Source organism: Falco cherrug, chromosome 7 (assembly GCF_023634085.1).
Source record: "Falco cherrug isolate bFalChe1 chromosome 7, bFalChe1.pri, whole genome shotgun sequence".
Classification (NCBI taxonomy): domain Eukaryota; kingdom Metazoa; phylum Chordata; class Aves; order Falconiformes; family Falconidae; genus Falco; species Falco cherrug.
In genome coordinates this window covers 49,152,457-49,174,190 of record NC_073703.1, presented here as the reverse complement: position 1 = coordinate 49,174,190, position 21,734 = coordinate 49,152,457, and the positions used below count along the sequence as shown (strand labels likewise).

The 21,734-nt window shown below is 39.8% G+C and overlaps 1 long non-coding RNA gene across 1 annotated transcript; it reads left to right on the top strand.

Moving 5' to 3' along the window:
- The first annotated feature begins 9,501 nt into the window (after positions 1-9,501).
- LOC129736547 (uncharacterized) lies at positions 9,502-14,132 on the top strand. Its single transcript, XR_008733303.1, has 3 exons — positions 9,502-9,596; positions 13,250-13,341; positions 13,598-14,132. It is a non-coding gene; the product is annotated as an uncharacterized LOC129736547 (long non-coding RNA).
- Positions 14,133-21,734: the final 7,602 nt, after the last annotated feature.

Below are 21,734 nucleotides of genomic sequence, written 5' to 3'. Positions count from 1 at the left end.
ATATGTAAACAGAATCCGGAGTTGTGAAATGAAAGTACTGTCAGGACTGTCCACATTGATGCTGAGAGACTGAAAAGATTAAAATAGTGGCTCCAACTAAATCTTAAAAAGCTGCCTTTGGCTTCCAGTGATACTGTGAAATATCAGTGAGGAAGCATATGCCCTCTGTGTTCTTGTGTCTCGGGTCTCCTGGCACTCAGCCTCATCTCCTTCAAGCAATCAAACTGTGAGAAGACAAAGAAAACAGCTGACCGTACAGCAGAAAGCTGAAGCATCTTTCAGTCATTTGTCAGCAGTCCTGGCTAGCCAGGGAGGTCCCAGTTGATGGGAGGTTAGTAAATGTAATGCCCACCTACAAGAAGGGCTGGAAGGAGGATCCAGGGAACTGCATCCTTTCTCAGTCATTGGTTTATCTTCCCACTTGCTTTGAATAATCCCTGGTAGTGCTGCTTCTCCTTGAAGGTGTCTTCTGTGCTTACTAGCCCAGTGTCAGGAGCTGGTTAGTATTTATCTTCACAGATTCTGCAAAAGGAGAAAATTGGAGGCTTTAAGTAAAATATATATATGTGACTGTTGTTTTCGTTTGCCTATCCAGAAAATGTCTTTGAATGGTTTCTTTTGAGCTAACTATTGAAAGCCTGTGAAGCAAGAGGAAGTCTTTAATTAAGATTACTTTATTTCCTCCTTTGTAAACTGTTCACTACCCACTGTAATCCAGCCACCCTTCAAAATAATTCCTTTGTCCATCTGTAAAATGTTTTAATTCTTCAATATTCACTAAAGCAGGACTTATCAATTAAAGCTCATACTGTGTTTTACAGGTTAGAGCAGGGTACTTGTAGCTATTGCCAAATCACTTTGTTAGAAGCTGTTTACTGAGAGATATATAAAATACACCACTGTTGAAGCTGGCATGGTTTATAATTTGCTTTCCCTGTTTGAATTTTTTTTACCCTCAAGTTGCACATTGGGATTGTGGTGACCCTTTACACCTGCTTAAAAAAAAAAAAAAAAAAAAAAAAGAAAGAAAGAAAAGGTTAAAACAATAGGGGACAATACCTGCTCTTCAGGAGTGGCAGCTAGAGACCAGGTGGGATATCCAAAGGCATCTAAAATAACACTGAGGCTTGCGTGTAAACAACGAACTCTCATCACTGAGTAAGCATGGAGAGAAACCACTGTTAAGTTTTGACTTGCTGTTTCTTGTTGCTCTGGATAATGAACTTGAATGATTTTATTTTTAATTGAATGGGGTTTTTTTGACAGGACCTTTTCACTGCAATGTATGATATAAAAAGAATCAATTTTTCCCTAAACTTGGAGGCATGTTTCTAACTAAACATCAGTAGCCATGCATGAAAAAGATATACATGGTACATAAAACTTCTGCAGTCCTCAACAGAGAGCTGCCTCATACACGGCTAAGAAATCAGCTTGCAAGCTACTCTCAAAATGAGAAACAGAGGACTTGCTGGAGAATTGCTTGATTTGATTATCTTTCTGATAGATTTCAGATCATTTATAGCAGTGAACTAAAGTTCAATGAAATAGAAACAGCAGGGAAGAGACACTTTAATCTTCACTTTTGATTAAATCTGATCCGATCTTCAGTATCACCTACTGTTATCTATAATTCGACGATTTGGATCATGAATCAAAGAGGAGGAAAGTTCTGTCTAGTAACTCCTGGCACAAAGCTAGATGTGTACAGTTGACTCTTGAGTTGTAAGTGTAGGTGCCCAGGAATCTCCAAATGCAAACAGTGTCACTCCAGATTTCCAAGGGCTGCCTGCTTACCAAGTGATTTATTGAGGCATATGAAAGAAAATACAAAACCTTTTTTAAATCAGCAACTGGAAAACATGTAACTGCTACTAAAACTGGGTAAGATGTGTGCAAACAAAAAATTAGAATTGTGCTCTGATTTCATCGAACGCATCCAGCCAAGAAGACAACTGGACTCCTTTGTTGAGTAATTAGAGTAGAAATAAAAATTAAATAGTGCTTCTCATGATAACTGCATTGCATAGTAAATTAATGAGATGTAGTTGCTTCATCTGTATGCATTCTTTGATTTTTTTCAAATGGAAAAGCCCTCCACCTAGACACAAACAATTAAGAAAATCCTACTATAAGAATATGGACCTTTCTAGCATACATGACTTTCCAAAACCTAAGAATAATTAGGTAGGCATCTTGTAAATACTTTGCACGTATGCAAAACGTTTCTTTAGTGAATAGTAGGCTGACACTACAGCAGGAAACAGTAGGGAAAAAGCAAGAGGTGCTGGTGCATGTTGATGCTGATTACAACACGCTAGGTTTGTTGTCTTAAACCAAGAGTATGACATCATCAAACCAATGTCTTTGATCTCAAATACCAAGGTAACTGAATTGCTATAAAAGGCCATACACTGGATTTTTCCCAGCACTGTTCCAACTGATTATTTGGAGTAAGAATTAACAATCAATTAACATGATCATAATTCATACAAACAGTCATGTAATTAAGTCCATACTTCGGGCCTTATTTTTAGAACAGATGAGCATGCAGTTCCTATTGTATTCCAAGGAAGATAAATTGTCTGGAGGGGGAGTACATGCCAGCAGGTGAGAAGGAAGGTTACAGAAAGAGGCCATGCTGAAGAGGGTTATGGATTTTCCAAGAGGAGGAACATATGCCAGAGACGTGGGTTTCGATGGGTACTGAAAATGAAGACGCATGTCGGCTGGGGGGCACTGTAGGGAGCAGAGCAGGTCTGGTGAATGGAGGAAGTGAGTCGTGCAGTGACTCGCAGCCCACTCTGTCTGTTACAGCAACTGTCCAGTGGGATCCAGATCAGAACAGTTACCTTCTGTGTCTCTTCTGCATGATGGGTTTTTATCCACAGTAAAAGCTAACATTTGTTCAGCTGCCTTCACGCCGGACATTGTGAGTATATAACGCAACAAGTCTTTGAGATTTCTTATGTGGACACTTGAGCGCATATCTGATCAGCAGGATAAAGATGGAGTTATTGAGTGTCTTATCTGGCCTAGTTCCAGTACCCAGCAAGGACAATTTGTGCCTGGGATGCCAGCCAGGCACTTTTTCAGTTCATGTTCATGGAAAATAATGCCTCCTTGACTACAATGTACTTAGTAAAAACAAAATCATTTCAGTTCTGAAGAAAATAGCTCTGGTTCTGTACTTTTCTGCCTCATAAAGTGGTGTCACTATGTGAGTGTTTTAGCCCTCTGTTGTCATATTTTAGAGCATTATGAGAGATTTCTTTGATGTGGCCTAGAGCAAAATGGCAAGTTATTAAGTGAAGCCACCCAATCCATACTGAACAGTTTGTTATTTTGCATTTTTTCTTTGTTGGCTGCCGCTATACTTCAGCTTTTCTGGTGCCTTGTGTGTAATGCATTAGGTGTAAGGATTGTGAATTGGGTGTTCACTTGTATTGGTATTCACAAAACTTACAGGTCACCCGTTAGGAAGATGAGGGTCTTCCATGTGGTGTTTACTTTGTCTTACTCACTCCCAATGCTTTATCTTGTGCTTTCCTTTCCCTATAGCCTTGTTCTCATCTCTTGATCTCTTTTCTTCTTCTTCTTCTTCCTCTTACACTTCCCATTAGTGTCTCATTTATCCTTTTTTCATTCTCTGTTCTCAAATTTTGTCTCCCAGCACACTGGTTTTCCCATCATTGTTTTGTGTGCCTCTCAGTTTTCCATTCTTATTTTCTTTTCCCCACTCTTATTTTAGGCCTCAGCTTTACCATTAGTCAAGTGCTGCCTATTCAAATTTATACTTTGCATGAAATATGAGAGGATTTGAATGGAAGCAAGTGATCTTTCACTCCTGTCAACAATATATTTAGCTATCCTTGGCTCTTCTGCCATTTTAATAATGGTAATTTTTTCTCTAGTTGTTTCCATGGGTTATTAGGTCTTTCATACTTGAATGGTAATTTTAAATCTCTTCCAAGTTGAATATCTGACCAAGATTTTAACTACATTGTCCCATCTGAAAGGAGAGGCAAAGTTCCCTCGCTCTGCACTGTGCATATAGTAGCATTTAGCTGTTTCCAAGCTTGTGTAATAGACTACAGCAACTGACTTTTAAGACTGTGCTAGCAAAGACAGTCACAGCAGAATACTGGAATAGGCAGATGGACTGGGAAAGGGCTGTATAGTGGAAAGTGTCCCGGGCTGGCTAATTGCCTCCAGCCTCCCTAGAAAGCTCCTTGTACAGCTTCAGTTTGGATCTTTTCAAACTTATTGTGCCATGTTACTGCACGCTGTTGAGCAGTTGTTGAGATCCATCTTGGAGGCTGCTGCAGTTAAAAAACCAAACCAAATCAACTTCTTCCGCCCCCTCCACCAAACAGATATTTACTTGCATGCTATTTATTAGCATTAAAATACAATTCTGGAGATTTCTTGGTAAAGCGGTGGGTGTAGACTGCAATCTAGAAGATATGCATTTTGAAAACACCCATTATTGTAATAACCAGATAGTAGTATCCAGCCACTGCTGTGGTCTCATTATATAGAAAGCATATTGTGATCTTTTTTTAATGCTCACTATTTTTACATTTCTTTTTTAGACTTGTTCAAGTAAATAATACTGTTAGTCTACACTAAGTTAAGAGGTACTCCTTGAGCTGTTTTGTATAACTCCCTTTTTACAGTCTGACAGATGGCTGTTTTTTCACCAGTCTTAGCCTGCGTAACTCCCTTGACTTCATCTGGAAGCTTTCAGTCTACATTTTTGTTCTAATTATATATTCAGCAATATGTAGTAAAAAGACTGTTGAACAATCAATGCAAACACTATTCTTAGTAGCTAGCAGATTCATGGAGGTTTTGCCCGAGCCATGTTTTCCAGAATGCTCTAAGTAAAAAAGGACTTTTAGCTCATTATGACATACAAAATTATGGAAAAGGAGAAATTTTTAAAGCTATTTAACATTGTTTTTATGCATCAGCTGGTCCATCACAAGTCTGTCTGGTTTGTTACCCTTAGATATGATTTCTAGCTACATTATTTCTTTTCATAATATTCTTTGGGATTTCAAAGGAAGCAATACGTTAGGTACTTGGTGTCTTTGAATCACTGAAGTTCAAAGCATTGAGAAAGAGGTTCTCCCTAACCGTCTTTGCTTGATGACTCAATGGCAGCTGCTATTAGAAAAAGTACTGTGTTTCCACAGGCAGGACATTCCTTTATTGGACTCCTCTGTACTGTTTGAAAGTCTGAACTGTTTTATGAAGTACCATTAGCATTTGAACTGACTTTCCTACAACTCACAAAGTCTGTTAATCCTGGGGACGTGCTATAGATGCTGAGATAGAGAAGCATAAAGAACACACATATTGCAATATAAATCAATATACCTGTATGGTTTACCAGCAACTTAGTGAAATATTGATTTAAATAATAGAAACTAGGCCATTGTGTCAAGGATGTTTACTTTTGCCGTGCTTTTTTCTTAGAAAGTAAATTAAATTGGTAATCAAATCAGATAAAAATAGAAGGAGCATAACTTTGGCTCTGAGTTTCTTAGCTACCAAGCTGCACAATTTCTATCCTGTTTTTCTTTTTTTTTCCTTCTCTGTTTCAACCAAAATAATTTTGCAAAATTATTATTATTAATATTGTTGTTATTATTATTAATAATGCTGAGAGAAGACTTTCAGTTAAAGAACAGGCAAGAATTGCTCATATTGTAAGGACTGATGCCATGGTTGGTATTTTTTTCAGAAATCTGCTGGTAGTGATCTAATATCACAAGTGTACTTCAGAAAAAAATCTTTCTAGTAGTGCATCTACCTTACAGTCCTTATTGATTTTTTTGCTGTATTTATTTGTCAGGGTGGATTTAGACTAGAGTAAGGCATCCTTTTTTGTAATGCATTATTATCCAACACTACAAGTCAGAGCAAGGTTTTTCTTTCATTGATTTTCTGTGGTGAAGCCATACTTTTATAAAGCCAAGTGTTTCCAAGTTTCTTTTTAATTATGGATTTTCAAATATAAATGTGAGAATGGCAAAGTCCCAAAGTTCAGGCCTATGGTCTCTTTCACTTAGGCCCATTAGCAGGTGCAACATGAAAAATCTTTTTCATCTTGCTGTGGATGCAGCTGCTTTGCAGTTAGCCCGAATAACCCTACAGCATCTTCATGTATTTCCTTATCTAGTTAATCATGGAAGTCTGAGGTTATTGTTTTATGCTCTTTCCACTACCTTCTTTCCTGGCACCTGTCTTTGGTTCCTGACAACTGTGTCTGTTTCCAGAATTGCAAAGCTGTTCTCATTCAAAACACTTTTCTTAATTCTGATCCACAGGAAATGGTTAGCAGCCTTCCACTGTGTTACAGCTCACCCGTGGTCTCAGTTAAAAGCCTGATGCAATGATGCGCCCACTTGTCTGCTGGCAGGTCTGCAGACTGATCAAAAAACATGGGTGGCCTTTGCCTACATCACACTAGACTAGTATTCTGTCTAGTTTCTTCTGTGGCTCCCAGCCTCTGAGTATAAATTTAAATTGTCTTTGCAGAATCCTTTGAGGGTACAAAAATGTTCAGGCACAGAGAGCTTCAGTTCACTGGGACAGGAGCTCCAGTCTCTTCTTTAGAAGAGTCTAACCGTTTAACCTGGGACATAACAATTCACCACTGCATCCTGTTTTTACGAAGTGTTGTATGATAGATGTACTAAAGTAAAACAGGAATAAGGCACATGAGGAATCTATTCAAAGTTATACACAGAGGTGGGGAGAGGGTGGGAATTTTCCAGTGATTACACCCTGGCCCGTGAGACTTAATTATCCAAAACAGTCTGATAACCAATGAAATTTGTTTGCATTGCTAACTCCCCTGATTAGTTCTGGGGAGGTGTGTGGGTCTCTTTCCACTTCAGGGAGTTTCTTGTATAATTTTCTTTCAAAGGTGAATAACGTCATATTTCCCTAAATGCAGCTGGCTCTGAGAATCAAACTCTGTGTTCATCAACTGAATTTTCAATCTCAAATAGTTTGATGGTTGCGTCTGCTACAGGGGTTTCATTCTCCTTTTCAATACATAAAGTGTACAAGTTGCTAGCTCACACTTCAGCCTATGCCATAGTATCTTTAAAGTACACCTTTTTCAGAGTAAACCCATTTAGATGTGTACCTCATTCCATAATTCATCTATGTCAGTCTCTGGCAGTGTATAAGAAAAGACAAAATTATCAGAACCACTAATTTAAATGGCAAAACCTCTTTTGAACAGCAGTGTGTTCTTTTTGTCCAGAAATTATTTGCATTGTGATTTAAATTTGGTTTTGGTTTTTAACAGTTCAGCAAATTGTATTGTTCGTGCATAGTGATCTAGGCTATAAGTTGTTTTGTACACAGAATAGGTCATCAGTTGACAATACCAAACTCTACAGATCAGTTAGTGTGAGATCTCTTTGGTAATTTTCAGGACCTTCTTTTTTGCTATGTGTTTTGATCATCTGGACACATTTCTAAAGACTTAATGGAAGATTTTTTTTTTTATTTTTTGAAAGCAAAGTCTTCACCCTGGAATAGCATGAAGGTAGGAAGGGAAGCTGAGTGAAACCAAAAAGTTTTGCTATAAGCAAAGAAAGTAGAACATTAATATTTCCTCTTTATGCATGTCACATCTCCTTTGAAAGTAACTATTTGAAATGCTGACTGCAGCTCAGTATTAATATGGGCACACAAATACAGATGAGTTAATGCTTCTGCTGGCTTAATATCATGCTGGACTAGCTGCATTTAAGCAAACAGAACTCTTATATTTCCAGGATGAGATATACTGCCTCAGTTCACCTACTATTTAGCCATGGACAGTAATGCAACATTGCTGATGTCTGTCTGCATGTATATTGTGCTTTCTGCTGTCATGACAGATCTATTGGGTCATAATCAGGAGATCATGGTCCAGTGATGTTATCTGATTTCTCACTGAAGCTGCTAAATGTGGATATGAACCCAAGAGGGAAAACAGAGTATTGCATAGGAGCTGACAAAGCTCGGAAACCCTTGGGTTTTTTCCTTCTCAAAGACATTAAGAGGAAGAACCCAGTCCTCATGAGGAAAATGGGATGTGAGGCTTCCCAGACTCTGTGATCAGAGGGGCATGCAAAGTTTCTCATTCTAATGAAATCTTGTAGAGTAGATGTTAGCTACATGTGGAAGAATACAGGTTTTCATCAGGTTCTTATTATGAATGTAACGGTCGTGCCCAGTGAACTTTGAATTCAGAAGTAATTTTTTCTTGGCAGCCAGCATCTGAACATTATGAAGAGGCAAATGAGATGTCTCTTGACTTGCAACACTCTGCCTTATAGATTTTGAGAGAATTTGTGATTCTGAGCAGCACAATCCAATTCACTGCTTCTTTCAGAGGGAAGAAAGAGACTGAGGAACTTTGGTGCCTGTTTTTATGATAAATTTTCCCACATATCTTTTGCACACAGATGTCCCCATATAAATGTACCAGCATTTATATTCCTAATCCATCCCCTGGGATTTGTGAGTCTTTTTAGGCTGTCAAAATTACTGAAAAGCTTGGAAGCTAATGACAGAATTCTCAGATGAAAAAAGGAGCCTATGGATGCTAAGCATCTTGCAACATGGAGAATTGGACTAGAAACTAACCTTGTTCAAGGCAGACTCATCAAGACCAGTAGAGAATTAATTATTAAATCTGGCCTTTTTCCTGGACTTGGAATTCTACTTTAGTCATGGCTTGAGGTATATGAAAACCTGAAATACCCAGTAAGAAACTCCCTTCTAGATTTCAGAGGCCAATTTCTCTTTTCTGTCAGGATGCTGACTCAGTGGTGAAGGGGTTTTTAGCATGCATTCCTCTGAAAGGAGGTTTGACACTTAGACTTTTTCATAAAGTAGAAGACCCTAGTTCAGTGATTTCCTCTGACAAGGGTTCAGCCTTCCAGGAAAAAAAGCCATAGATAGACCAGGGGGTAAACTGACACCTGGTTATCTTTACTTGTATCATCAGAGTGGGTCACTATGTAGCCAAGAACACAACATTCAAAAGCAAAGACAGTCAGCCAGAGAGGCTAATATGGTAGGGTGTCCCGGAGTCATGGTTCTCAGGAGTAACTGTATGGCTTATTTTATGCCTTATTGATTATTACTTCCCATAAATAAAGATTATCTTACTGGTCAGTGTTAGTGAACAGTAATCAATGTTTCCCATCAACGATAAGAAATCTGATCACACTTTCTAGCTCTTGTGATCTCGGTGAATTTTGGATTTGGGCTTTCTAAGCATATTCAGAAATCATTTTACTGGCACAAACCATAGGTCTACATGGGATCAAAACACTGAGGTGAGATTGTTGATGCTCACAGACTTGAGCTGAGACCCCCTGAATCCTTCCTGGTTTGTTCTTGAAGTATGTATGAGTCTATGTTTTGGTCTGCTTCTTTGTAGGCACCTGTTTCTTCGTTTTGCTGTCTCACAATGGATCAGTGCTCTGCCTTTTCAGGTCTCACAGGAAGGAAGGCCCAAACATTTATCAGTGCGAGCAGACATAATTCTCCTGCCTGCAGCATGTTTTGCAGAGGTAAGTGATGTCTCCTACAAATGAAAGGTGTAAATATCTAATTTTCTTCCTTTCAGGCATAACACTTGGTATGAGAATGTGGAAGTGCTGTTTTCTAAACGATTGATGCCACTTTCTGCAGGTGTTCTTTTTTTAAGTGTACCATTAGAGAAATTAACATTTGAAAGGGCCAAGTGAATTGCAGTACGCTGGGGCTTCACTATCTGTCTTTCTGGGTGGAATAATCATGGCCAGAAATGCCATATGTGCCAGTGAAGGAATCTGTCATACTGTATGTGATAGTTCAGAGCAAGTGAAACCAAGGGAAGTCTTGAATTGTGTAGAGCTAGACTGAGATAATAGCAAAGCCTGTATGCATGAATTACATGAGCATGATTATCCCCTCATCACAAAGTTTTCAATCGTTATTACACTGCATAGCTACAATGCACGCAAACATTGTCCTGCTATAGCAACATGACTCATTTGTTCTTTTAAAGACATTTATATTACATCAGGGGTATAATTTTTGGAAATCTGATCATTTTCATTGAGTCAGTTGACTGTCTTGTCTTTCCAAATGTGCCTGGTTATCTTCTGAGTAAGCTTGGAGAATGTGAGGCTGAATGACTGTTGGTGGGGTCTCTGTCTACAGGCAGAAAATATCCTGAATAAATACATGGCTTGTATGCAGTGCCAGTATTATTCATACACATACAAAGAGAGCAATTTAGAAAACCAGTAAATATTTTTTCTGATAGTAAACTGAAGAATGTGCACTAAGGAAGAAATAACTCCTCTTTCCTGGTTGTTCGGGCTTACTTCTTGAATTGGTACAGAATAACTCCATAAACAAAGGCCAAATACTTTTTTGTGTTAAACAAACTACAACTTATGACAAAGTAACTTTGTATCATAATATATAAATCATAAGTAGTGAGATTTTAGAGGACTTTAAATGTTGATATAATAAAAATATGAGGTTGTCTGTTCTCATGCTGTCTATTTCAAAAGTATTTTTGTTTAGACTATGTGGTCCAAGGTATTTTCACTAAATTTCTGGAAACTTCTTTACTAGAGATTTTTACCTACAGTGATCAGAAGAAATCAGAATTACAACTCCTTCTATTTGTGTATAATTTTATTGGAAAAGTTTATAATATAAACTTGTGTCTATGTGAGAGAGCATACTGATGTGTGTACTACTTAACAGTAGAGACAGAATTTTGTGTTCATGAAACATTGTATGCAGTAGTCATTTGATATAAACTAAGAAAAAATTTCCCCATGCTGAGCAAGTTGGAAAATATCCTGCCTGCATACTGTCTGTATGATTTGTGTGTAAATGGACAATGATATACCCTTGTCACTTGAAAATATGAAAATTAGAGCGAGGCAGAGCTAGGTTCATAAAAAAATGAAAGCTTTTCTTAAAATAGCTGTAAGGAGAGCATAAGCATTATTTTTAAAATACTGTCATGGCTTTGTTGTTTCACTGACATAGCCGGTTACCTCAGCTTCCTGACACAGCTGGTTGGTGAGCCAGCCAGGGATGATGCCCCACTGGACCTGCTGTTTACAAACAGGGAAGGACTGGTGGGTGATGTGGTGGTCAGAAGACACCTCAGGCATAGTGATCATGAGATGATAGTTTTCAGTTCTGGGAGAAATAAGGAGAGGGGTCCACAGAACCACTGCCTTGGACTTGCAGAGGGCCGAGTGTGGCCTGTTGAGGACCCTGGCTGACAGAGTCCCCTGGGAGGCAGTCCTGAAGGGCCACGGGTCCAGGAAGGCTGGGCATTCCTCATGAAGGGAGTCTTAAAGGGGCAGGGGCAGGCTGGCCTCATCTGTCGGAAGCAGGGGAGAAGACCAACCTGGCTGCTCAGAGCTTGGACGGATGTACCCTACACCAGGTTAACTTAGCTGGCTGGCTGAGCCTGAAGAGTGGTGGTGGATGGAGTTACACCCAGCTGGTGCCCGGTCACAAATGGTGTTCCCCAGGGCTCCCTGCTGGGGCCAGCTCTGTTTAGTATCTTTATCGACGATCTGGACGAGGGGATTGAGTGCACCCTCAGCCAGTTTGCAGGCGACACCGAGCTGGGGGGAGTGTTGAGCTGCTGGAGGGCAGGCAGGCTCTGCAGGGGCATCCGGGCAGGCTGGACCCGTGGGCCGAGGCCGGTTGTACCAGGTTCAACAAGGCTCAGTGCCGGGTCCTGCACGTGGGTCACAGCAGCCCCACAGAGCGCTACGGGCTGGGGGCAGAGCGGCTGGAAAGTGCCTGGGGGAAAAGGGCCTGGGGGTGCTGGCTGACGGCCGGCTGAACGTGGGCCAGCAGTGTGCCCAGGTGGCCAAGAACCCAACAGCATCCTGGCTTGTGTCCAAAGCAGTGTGGCCAGCAGGACTAGGGAGTGATTGTCCCCCTGTACTGGGCACTGGTGGGGCTGCACCTTGAACGCTGTGTTGAGTTTTGGGCCCCTCACGGCAAGAGGGACATTGAGGTGCTGGAGTGTGTCCAGAGAAGGGCAACGGAGCTGGTGAAGGGTCTGGAGCACAAGTCTTGTGAGGAGCAGCTGAGGGAACTGGGGTTGTTTAGCCTGGAGGAAAGGAGCCTCAGGAGAGACCTTATAGCTCTCTGCAACTACCTGACAGGAGGCTGTAGCGAGGTGGGGGTCAGGCTCTTCTCCCAGATAACAAGTGACAGGACAAGAGGAAATGACCTCAAGTTGAGACAGGGGAGGTTTACATTGGGTATTAGGAAGCATTTCTTCACTGAAAGAATGGTCAAGCATTGGAACAGGCTGCCCAGAGAGGTGGTGGAATCACCATTCCTGGAGGTGTTTAAAGATGCAGTGCTTGGAGACATGGTTTAGTGATGGACTTGACAGTCTTGGGTTAATGGTTGGACTTGATCTCCAAGGTCTTCTATAGACTAAATGATTGTATGATTGTATGATTATATTGGGGGGGGGGGGGGGATAAAATAATCTGTTTACTATAGCTATGTTGTGCTCAAGAGGGATATAGGCAGTGCTTGTTCTAGCTCTTAATTTCAGGTAAATCTGAGCCTAAGTAGTTGTGAAATGGCTCTTGACTGTCTTGAAGCTAGTGAGAGTTATTAGATGGAAACTGAACAGCAGGGATTTCCCTGGCTTGATGCTTGTTAACTTAGAAACACTGAATTCCTTCATTTAAATTGCTTAAAAATGTCTCCCCCATCTCTGGAAAACCAAGTTATGAAAGCTTGAGGGTTAGCAGACCACTGCTGTCTTTACATTTACTGTGCTCTGCTGCCAGTCCTGTAAACACTCCTGTGACATGAGTGGCAAGTTACAAAGTAGGAGGTATGCTCAGCATCACAGCAGGCAAAGGCAGCAAAATTAATAACTTCTTGGTTATTAATTTTACTCTTACAGGATCACCATAACCAACTTGTAAGAAATAACATGCCTCAGCTTGCTGGGTTGCCTTTAGTTTTACTTTCCTGCTTGCAAAGGCAGGTCTTGCTGCAGCCAATGGGAGCTTTCTGCACTTTGGATTAATCATAAAGCACTCATGAATTTTGTAATGAAGTGATTCAGGAGACATTGACATAAAGACTTTCAGTCTTTAAAGCTTCTACTCTGTTCTAGGACATTTTCATATTCTTATTAACATGGTTCTCTGTTTGCTTTTAGGCAAAATTTGATGAACCAAACACCTGCGCAAACTAGAACAGAAATTGCAACAGCACACAGTTACATGATATATACCTGGTATTACACTGCAGGTATGTCAAGATTAAAAACAACAAAATAGAGCTTCTAATTAACACATACACACTGTTTTGGCAACCGGCAGCTTTTCAGATATGAATGAACCAGATCAAACTCTCAAATCTTGTCTCCTCTGTGCTCCAACTGTATATGAAAGACACATCTGCAACTTGTTTTCTGCAGTTATTCACTTAGTGTTAACATGTAGCATGCATATTCTCTCTGGGGAAGTTTGCATGCAAATCATCATCTAAGATTCTATTTTTCTAGGCACTGATTGATTACTTTTGGCTGGTGTTTGGACATAGAGCAACTGCAAGAGCAAAGCAACATTTACATCATCCTGGCTTTTGTTCTGAGGAGGGTACCCCACATGCTTTAACCCTGCTGATGCAAGCCAAAAAACACTCTGCAAGCCTACAAGAAGACACAGAAACAGCCTGGAAAAAATAGCATAGAGACTGCAGGTATCAAAATGTCTATGCACGTACCTGGGGGCTGGTTTTGTATTTCTGTAAAGCAAACTTTATTTTACAGTATTCTGCAGCAGAAAAAGACCAGTTAGGAACTTTAGCACTTGAGGAAATGATCACTTGTTTCCTATGTATTTTCTCTTTTTTTCCCTTCAATGCATCATAAACTTGTTTTGGAAAAGTTTTTTATCTGGAAAATTATTACGGAAACAGCACGAAACGAGGAATAATTATAGTAATGCATTACAAAATAAGGTACTGTTGGAACCAGAAAAGCAGCAAAGCAACCTACTTGTGGCTTATTTCCTGTGTGAGAGAGAGCTCAAGGTATGACTGGGAAGAGGAGGTTTATGCCATGGAAATGTAGTAATCACCACCCATGAATAAGGAGCTGTTGACTAATGGACAGTAAATTTTTGGAGTGCAGATGACTAACTAGGACCTAGTTTCATTCTCTGTGTCCTGCCCATGACTCTGAGAAGGGGTCTCCATCTTTTTTGCCCATCTGGCTATGCATTTGGCTTTTGTCAGAACTAAATCAACTGCATACAGTGGGCTGATGACTACCCTGCTGTAACTATGCCTATAAACATTCCTTTGCATTAAGAACAGGACTCAGATTTCTGGTCAGATTCCAAGACACTGTGTTCTTCCTCCGTAAGCTGTCACGTATATTCATCTGAAATAAGCAATTGTCAAAACAATATGCTTTCAATCAATTGCTGTATTGCAGTGACAGTCAAATTTACCCTTAAATGTAGCCTGCAGTTAGAGTCAATTGATGATGATGATGGACTGCTAAATAAATAGCAATTGTTTCCCATTATAAGTACCCATATAATAAACATTGACTAGATATTGCTGTGTAATAAGCCCATGTATGTGTGAATCATAGGAATTTTTACTAGTTAATGTTTTGGATGGGTTGTTACCAATATGTAACATGATTGCTTTGCCTTTAGTGGATGCTAATTAAGGGGGAAAACATTTAGAACACCTGCAGAAGCTAAGTTTTTCCCAGGTCGGTGTAATTTCCCATTCTCATCTTCAGAGAATGCTGGTTACAGTCTGGTGTAGTGTAGTAACTCTTGGCTGGATCTGTACTCAGATGAAATTGTGTTATTAACAGTCTATGGAGCTTTCCTTAGTTTCTTTCTTTCTCTCTTACCTCATGTTATCTGCTGTTTCAGTCTCCTGACTCTCTGAGATTAAGCTTCCTGCTAATTGTATCAGGGCATTCCCCAGCTGACACGAGAATCTGTAACTGGAAAATGTCCTCTGTGGGGCAGGAGTGGAAAATCTTCCATAGAGAGCTCCAAGAGTTTTAAAGCGCAGGTTTTTTTCTTTGGCAAGGATTTCCTCATACCGAGCAGTACAGGAGGAATATTTTTACCGGATTTACATTTTACAGAGCCCAGAAATTGTCTAAAAAAGCTGTAGCTGAGATATTAAAATTGCATTTTAACTTGAAGTGTCTCTGCTGCTCTGCCCAAGCAGTGGTGTCTCAGTGAAATTGACCTTTGGAGAAGAAAACCACCGCAGAATTTCCTAAGCTTGCTTGGAGATGGTTGAGTGCAGGCAGAGCAGTTTTAGCTCGTTAACAAGAGACCAACTACACTATGCTCAAGAGAGGGGAGATAAGGGGTTTGTTGGCGACAGATGCTCCCTCCAAAGGATGAAGGAGGTATCCAGTTCTATTCCATTTGCCAGCAGAGGTTCTAGAGGATGCAGCCAGTTTGGCTGGTGTAGGTTGTTTTGCTCAAATGAGAGTTTGGTAAATGATCAGGAAATTCCAAGGGAAATGGGGTGTGGGGGTGTTGGAGTGTTGGTTTGGGTTTTTTTTCTCTCTCTCCTTACCCTAGGTCATCTGCAAATATGCTCATCTCAATAACAATCAGTGCTCTCTCTCCCTATTGCTTTTTTGTTGCCTTCCCCACAGACCCACTGTCTTTAACCTGGCAATAGGTATCCCTATGCGCCCCACTAAGTGTCGTAAGAAACAATTAGATCAAACCATTTGAAATTAAGTAGGCAAGGAAATACATAGACATACAGTTTGAGGATAACAGTATGACAGTCCCAAAGTCAAACATTCAAAAAGTAGGAAATATCAGAAGCAAGTTTGTCTTCCTTAATTTTGGCTTCCTTATACATGTGACTACAATGCTTTCTTCAATGCATGGTCACATGCTTCCTTCTCTCCTCACCCTCCCAGGACCCCAGAATCACGTAGTGCATGACATGGACAATGCTCACTTAACAAGCATCTTTTCAGTGCTTTGTTTATGTCTCATTATTCTACCTTTAGAGTTTAGGAATTGTGTCTGATGACCAAGAATCCATGTGCTTTGAGATGACTTGTGCTTTTCTGTAGCTCCTGAATGCTTCAAAAGCAGTAATTTATCTTTTCAAAGGCACCCAAGACTAGCAAATCTTATCACCTCCAGGAGGCTTTGCAATTAAAATAAACAATTAACTTGATTTGAGACAGTATAGTTTTATTTTTTTACACCGTGTGCAGTTCTGACAGAACTGTGACATGCAGGAAATAATGGTTTAGAATATGTAGGACTAAACTGAACTTCATACTTTTTCAAAGCGTAGCACTCTCTAACTTCACCTGCATCTGTGAACAAGTGAGATTTCTTTTACTGGAGCTGAAGCTTCAGTTCAGACACCCAGAAGTTAACATGCAGCCTTCACTTGTTTAAAAAAATTAAATATTAGTTCAAATATCTTCTCCAGTTTTAGGTATAAAATATGTGGCAGAGAGAGGAATTCAGTTTAGCCTTTAACCTCAACTCTGACCATGCCTTTTTCTCCTGCAGTCCCTTATTCTAACTGCTATACACTTCACAATCTCTCTGAGGACTATGGGTGCTACCAACAATAATCACTTTCACTTCAGAGCTTTCTTGCCTTTCCAGAGTGTTTTGTAGCATGCATGCTGAATAAGGTATTGCAGAGTAGGAGAATATATGACTGTGAAACTGTGAAAGTGTTGTGGTTTAACCCCGGCTGGCAACTAAGCACCACGCAGCCGCTCGCTCACTCCCCCCACAGTGGGACGGGGGAGAAAATTGGAAGGCGAAAAGTGAGAAAATTCATGGGCTGAGATAAAGGCAGTTTAAAAGATAAAGCAAAAGCCACACGCACAAGCAAAGCAAGGAATTCTTTCATCAGTTCCCATGGGCAGGCAGGTGTTCAGCCATCCCCAGGAAAGCCGGGCTCCAGCACACATAATGGTTACTTGGGAAGACAAATGCCGTAACTCCGAGTGTGCTCCTCTTCCTTCTTCCCCCAGCTTACATACTCACCATGATGTTCAGTGGTATGGAATATCCCTTTGGCTAGTTTGGGTCATCTGTCCTGGCCGTGTTCCCTCCCCGTTTTTTGTGCCCCTCCAGCCTTTTCGCTGGCAGGGCCTGAGAAACTAAAAAGTCCTTGATGTAATATAAACATTACGCCACAACAACCAAAACCATCGGTGTGCTATCAACATTGTCTCACACCAAATCCAAAACGCAGCACTGCACCAGCTACTAAGAAGAAAATTAATTCTACCCCAGCTGAAACCAGGACAGAAAGTGGATTCCTTATGCATGCAACAGGACTGAATTATGATTATACGCTAATTTTGGAACCTTGCAACAAAAAAAAGAGATATTCTATGCAAACTGCTTATTTTTCAGAAAGCAAAATGACAAAAAAGCCTCCAGAAGTTCTACCTTGCAGACAACTATTCTGAATTCTTATCAAAATCTTTGCATCAATTAACAGTGATGTTTATCTGTGGTAGGCCAATGCTTACAACCAGACTATCACTAGAGGAAAAATGGAAGAGTGGTAGATGACAGTGAGGGTCTAAAGTAGAGTGACCGTACTTCTGGAATAGATTTACTGTACATCCAGTGGGATAATGCTTCTGGCAGGATAAAGGGATGTGTCTTGAAAGAAACAGTGTGAGTGTGGACATGACTGCCATTTTTATTTCTTTCAACACAAAGCTGAGCTTCTCTATTGCTCCTATTCTACATTGCAATTTCCCTCTTGCTTTCTGTCCTGTTTCCTTACTGAGTCAGCCCAGGTCTGCTTCTCTCCCTGCCAGGTCTTTCAACAGACTTCTTTTTGCAGTCTGCTTGCATATGGGTCAACTCTTGTCCTCCCCTTGACTCTGACAGCTTCTTTATTTCTCTGGAATTTGTGTGGCTACACGGAAGCTGGCAGTTTCAGGGATAGTTGTGCTTAGCCCTGGGCTTGGGCATGCCTTGTGGAGGTGGAATATTTGATAATCCTAGCTGCAAAGAGCCACTGGGTGTATGTGAGATGCAGTTACTTAGAATTTTAGCAGCATTCGTAGGATTAGAATATGGCATGCTCCTGATGCAACAACCACTCCCATATAAAATTGTAAAATATGTGGGTGTTAGAAGAATTGAAAGAAAAAAAAGTGTCAGAAGTATGGATGTTTGAATAAAACAATATATCCTTAATTTTATGTTTTGAAAAGACCAAACTACGCTGGTTGAAATTTTCCAGAAACTAAATTTTCCTTAACACAGGCGACACCCAGAAAAAAAATGTTTCAAAATCTAGCATTTAATACCTTTTAAAATCATATTTTTTATCATATATCATTTTAAAATATCTTTTTTAAAAAGATATTGTTACATAGGTGGAGCAGCCCATAGTAGCTACTAAGCCACCAACAAATGGAAATATGTTTCTCCCTACATAAGACTGACCTGGAACACAAGCAACAATCTAAAATTATAGCACTGTGTGTTTTATTTCCAATCTCAGAGCCTTCAAACTTATTTATTTAAGGATTTTCTTTCCTCACTAGGAGGCATTTCCTTACAGACCCAGTTTCTCCCTCCTTTCTTCTCCTTTCCCTGCGTATAATAAAATGTTTTTCTTGATCTACAATATTGAAATGAAATTGAACCCTGTCTGGCATCCTTTCAGAAAGACAGAGATGTAGGGAGGATATTTGAGCTATTAGCTAAACCTTGTATATAGAATTTTCCATTCTCTTTTAATAATGCTTTGGCATTTTCTTAGTGCTTTTTTATTCTTCATAAAACCATGACCTAAAAATACTTCATGAAAAACTAAGCTAGATCCTCAAATGGAGGAATAAAAAGGAAAGACTCTTGCAGGGCTTTGGAATGTACTGACAGAGGAAATGAGCCAGATTTCACTCTCCTTCAGTAGATTTTGTTTCAAAATGGCTGGCAAGGACAAAAAAAATCTTGCAACTTCTCTAGATTTCATAGGATTTCTGTGAGCAGCAAATGTTTCCTTTAAATTGCCTGAAATAATTTCAAGGGGGAGCTGTACACTCTTACAATAACAAAAAAATCAAATATACAGTGGTGAGCACAGTGGTAGTACTCTGGTGTCTTTTGCAGTTATTTGTATATACGTGTCACTCCAGTATTGGAACTCACTGGAAAGATACTTTACTCTACTCTTTCTCCACTTCATTTTTCTTTCCCTTCTCTTCTTCTCATACATTTCTTCTTTTTTATATTTTTTCTCTCTCTCTTCCACAATTCTTTGTTTCCTCTCTACAACTCATTTTTATTACTCACATTGAACCATAGATTAGGTTGCTGAGTTTGTATGCCATTACTTGCCAGCCACAAGACTGTATTTGTTAAAAAGAAAAAAAAAGAGACACCCCCCCACCCCACCCCCCAGCAATTCGCCCTATAGTGATTCCATGCAGAACTCTTGAAGGATTTATATTTGCTTCCAACACATTCACAGAGAGGCATGTGCCAAATCTGTTTTCATGTCCATGAAGGGAAAGTTGGACTTGTTTGGAAGAAAATAATTAACAATACTACATTTGTATTTTCACAGCTGATGACCACACATTTCATGGTGATGATGTTAGGTTCTGCCTTTCCAGGTCTGGTGCACAGCAATAAAACTGCAAGGAAATTCATAACATCAAATGCCATGTGGGAAAAGGACAAAGAGACCCTTTCTAATACTCTCCCTCTTACAGTGTCTCTGCAAAGGAAAATTAATTGCAATCTGTAGTCTGCTTTTTGACATATAAGAAACGTGAAATGTTTCCTCTGTAAATCAACGCTGCAAATGGAGGTTAATGCAAGCCCATAGACTCTTTTTCTAAGCCCAATGGTCTTTGTCAAATGCTGCTGAAAGCAATTTTTTTCACAACAGTGGAGGTTTACTTTTCACTCACAGAATCACAGAATGTTCAGGGTTGGAAGGGACCTCTGCAGATCATCTAGTCCAACCCCCTGCTAAAGCAGGTTCTACTAGTGAAGGTTGCACAGAATCACGTCCAGGCTGGTTTGGAATGTCTCCAGAGAAGGAGATTCCACATCCTCTCTGGGCAGCCTGTTCCAGTGCTCGTTACCCTCAAAGTAAAAAAAGGTCTTCCTCATAATCAGAATGAACTTCTTGTGTTTCAGTTCATGCCCATTATCCCTTGTCCTATCACTGGACACTACTGATACCTAGTATTTGTGCCTGAACCTCCATGATGATGATTATTCAGAACTTCATGATAAGAACAAGTTTAGGGTAAAAATTCTTTGCTTCTGAATGCACATTTATGCAATGATATTAAATTTGAGATCTGAAGGGCAAATTTAGAAAACTTGGATAATTGCACAGAAACAAACTTCAGGATTCATTGTACTTTCTCAGTTTCTCCAGATACCACATCACCTCTGCTACCTTATTCCATGTCAAGGAGTTGAAAAGAAACAAAGAAACAAACCCAAGAACAAAATCCAGTATTTGTTGTTCTGCATTTATACAAGATACTGTGCTGTGCCACTGTATGTCCTTTTGTGGTTAATGCTTGTGATTCACCTCATGTAGCAAGGAATCAGTTTGTGATGTGCTGCACAGAGACATGGCATAAAAAGATGCTCCTCATGCCCAAAAAGTGTACTAGACAATAAGAGACAAAACATGACTAAAGCCAGGAGAAACATTCAAGTAGGGGTTAAGTGAGTTGTCAGCGTGAAGGATATTATAATTAGATTACTTCATTCATTAGTGGGGTTTTAAGCCATAGATATGACAGTGGAAAACAATTCAGTGTTATTTTTATATAATGCATGTTCAATGAGGCAGGATGAGTATTTTGTGTAAGTTGAAGGTTCACATAAAAAGCTGTTGATAAACTGCAAAAATTATAGAGCAAGATATAGCAGCAAAATGATTACAGTCTGGAAAGATTGACTTGGGAGGAAAATGTGAAATGATAACTCAGGAGTCATAACAGCAGTCTGCAAAAGCTGAAGCATGTGAATGCCAAAGAAGGAGAGGAATTTACTGTGATGCAAAGGAAGTGCTACAAGAATTAATGAGCAAAACAATTGGGAGGAAGTATAACTATGAGACTGCAAAATGCTTTAAAGTAGACTTAAAAGTAAGACTGGACAAATGTCTAAAAAATATAGTGTAGGAACCAGTCTGAATGTTAGAGCCAGGTAATCTATTGTTGTAACTGAGCCTTGTAGACTTCCCTCTGCCACGACTTTTTTATGCCAGTAACCTCAACACTGGTGTGAAGCCAGTATGTTGCATTTCTGACTATTACATTACTGATTATGAACTGTGGTATGATGGGCCATGTAAAAAAGGTTAAGGCCTAATGGGTGATCTACTTCAAATCATCTTCTATCAAATTACCTGGAGAAATCTCAGCAATGATAACGAGACATATGAATTTTAAACTAAGGAACAAGGGAAGAAGGTGTGGAGAGACTTGTATGATTTCAAGGCTTAATATTTTCTCGCCAAAAACATAAATCGGATAAATAAGTATATAACAAAATACAAAGGGATATGATCAGTGGGCAGATAGACAGCAAAGGGAACCACGTAGATGACAACAGGGAACGTATAGGTACTGAAGGAACTGCACCTCATCTCAGAGA